The sequence below is a fragment of the Vigna radiata genome, unplaced genomic scaffold (genome assembly GCF_000741045.1).
Source record: "Vigna radiata var. radiata cultivar VC1973A unplaced genomic scaffold, Vradiata_ver6 scaffold_352, whole genome shotgun sequence".
NCBI lineage: Eukaryota > Viridiplantae > Streptophyta > Magnoliopsida > Fabales > Fabaceae > Vigna > Vigna radiata.
This window is the reverse complement of record NW_014542185.1, coordinates 194,789-197,609: the sequence shown is the minus strand read 5'-3', so window position 1 is coordinate 197,609 and position 2,821 is coordinate 194,789. Positions and strand designations below refer to the sequence as shown.

Sequence of the window (2,821 nt, the reverse complement as noted above, 5' to 3'; positions counted from 1 at the left end):
ATGCTTAATTACAAATGACAAACTTAGCAGCATTTCCTTCCTTTTTCTTCCCCTGCAGCAAACAACAAACCGTACATAATCCCTTCAAAGAAGCTCCAACTAAACTAACTCCACTACCACCTATCAAACTATAGCAGAAAAAACATAAAACTCCAGTAAATACATTAAAACTCATTATCAGAATTAAAATTCAAATATGTAGATAAAATGACAATTATAGGATAGTATAAATCACCAATATACCTCCTGAAGAAAACAAAGGGTGGTCAATCCTCCAAGTTGGTTAAATGAAATGTCCACCACAATATTCTCAACAAGACACTTTATAATCTTCACCTACAAAAATGAAGAAATGAAATGCAAGTAAATTACAAATTCTACAATCTAGTAGTTAGCGAAACCAACATAAAATTTTAGACCAACTTAAATTAAAGCCAGACAAATGAAAAGAACTATAAAACAAAAAACTTATAGCTCATATTTTGGATTTCATTAATAAGACACATGGTAACCACATCATAACCAAAAACTCTGAAGTTCAATATTAATTTAGCAACTTGTAATCACAACCAGAACAATTATGTTTGAGCTTTATCATCTTTTGTTAAAGTTTTTCCAACCTGCAATGACAAAGAAAAGTTTAATGAAGTTCAATCCAGTATGAAAATTTGAACAAAAAGGTTAGACCATGGTAGTTATTAAAGGTATTAACTAGTATTCACCATTAACTCTCGGAATAGAGTAGCACAAATAGATCAAAATAGCATCCCTACGGTTCTTTCTGCATGATTTTGTATGATCAAATAATTAAGTAACCTTTTACATATTTACGATGAAAATGAAACAATTGATATATTACTGTGATGCAAATGAAATAATTAAGCAACCTTCAGGCTTCACTATCGAANATTTGGAAACTTTTTTGAAAGGGGAAAATGGAAAATGAAGTTATGAATACCTAGTTTTGGTGAACTTTTCCATTTATGCCACGAGGAGGCACAAAATCGTCGTGTCTCTCCAATCCTCTTTGTCTTTCCAACACTCGACATTTCCTGCACTTGATGATAAAGCAAGATTTGTTCTAACCCTCAATAACTTCGGCTAGGGTTTTCACCTCGTTTGGAGGCGTGAGCTGTCGAGCCGCGAGCGATTGAAGCACGAGTGGTGGACCTCGACTAGGGTTTTCATCTCGTATGGAGCCTGGGCAAGGGTTTCGAATGAATCAACAATCTTTCTTTGTCATGGAGAAGGAAGAAGCAGGTGCGACTTATTTTTCAGTTCTAAAGAGATTTTCAAGTGAGTGATACAACTCTTACAATTCTAGGTTACGGGGAAGCACGAAAATTTGTAATGAATTAGCGCTACAACTTGAGGCACTGACGAAAACACCAACTGGAATGGAGCAAAGATGCCTAACTCGGAAAGCCACACGCACGGCAACTGAAACGGAGTAAAGACGCGAGAGCCACCGAGATTTAAGATTACAAAAACTGATCGAAGAAACAAAAACGCCTAAACACCTCGAGGGAGAAGCGCGAACCAGAAACGAAAACGAAAATATAATTTGAAGGAGAACCGCGAAATGAAATTATTTTAACACGCTCATATTCTAAAAAAACCGATATTTATTCTCTGCTAATAAATAGAAAAGCGATATCTATCTAGTTGGTATAAATAATGTTTAAAACAACGCTATCTATTAATATATTTTAAATTATTAATTAAAAAATTAATATCAAATAATTATAAATAACGCTTTTTTAAATAAGCGCTATCTATTGATATAGTTATAGATAGCGCTTTTTTAAAAAAACACTATCTATTGTCATAGTTATTAATAGATAGCGTTTATTTAGAAAAGCGCTATCTATTTAGCGCTATCTATGTTTAATTTTGTAGTAGTGAAAATAAAACCTTAACATGCATGATCTAGTACTGACTTAATATTTATTTTTCTTGAGAAAATGTATGTCAGAAATTGTTTGCGTTGCTCTATATTTCTCATTATTTTAAACATCCGCTTTAAAATAAAAGGTATTCTTAACTCAATTTATTGAAGAGTTAAAATCTTATATTTGTGTTTATAGAAATGTTAAGTCAGCAAAGAATTTATTCGTGGGGTTAAGTGATATGACACTAGTACAAAAGTAAGAATCAATGGCCTTAGTGCATTATGGTGACATTTTTATTATAACTTAGATAGTCCGTTTACGGAAAGGATCGATGACTTTACTACATATTGACGAGAAAAATGAACACAACCTGTTTATGGTTTGTCTAACATTTTTGGGCAAAATTCCACGAATAGCCACCGGTAACAACTGTTGCATTAAGACGTGGCAATCGTGAGACTTCATGCCAACAAGCTTTAAGTCCTGCATCGACACTAAATTCTTCATATTTGANGAGTATCCTTGTGGTACTTTGATACTCTTTAAACAAAGACAAAAACTTATCTTCTCTTGTCTAGACATTGTGTAACATGCAGGGGGAAAATAACTACGTTTACCAATCTCCTTGGGTGCCAACTCTTCTCGGATATTCATGTCAACAAAATCCAAACGAGCATTCACTCCATCTTTTGTCTTTCCCTGAATGTTGAGTAGTGTACCAATCAAGCTATCACACACATTCTTTTTTACATGCATCACATTTATGCAATGTCGAACATCTAACTTTGACCAATATGGAAGATCAAAGAATATTGATTTCTTCTTCCAAGGGGTCGTTACATATGACTTCTTAGATGTTTTCCCAAATACATGATGTATTTTATTAACTTTTTCAAGAACTTGAAGGCCAGTAAGTGGATTTGGTGCTT

The 2,821-nt window shown here is 33.6% G+C and overlaps 1 long non-coding RNA gene across 1 annotated transcript; it reads right to left on the bottom strand.

Moving 5' to 3' along the window:
• Window positions 1-40: 40 nt before the first annotated feature.
• Window positions 41-1,553, bottom strand: LOC111240772. Its single transcript, XR_002666331.1, has 3 exons — window positions 1,317-1,553; window positions 959-1,200; window positions 41-336 (listed from the first exon to the last, which is right to left on the bottom strand). It is a non-coding gene; the product is annotated as an uncharacterized LOC111240772 (long non-coding RNA).
• Between the last annotated feature and the right edge of the window lie 1,268 nt (window positions 1,554-2,821).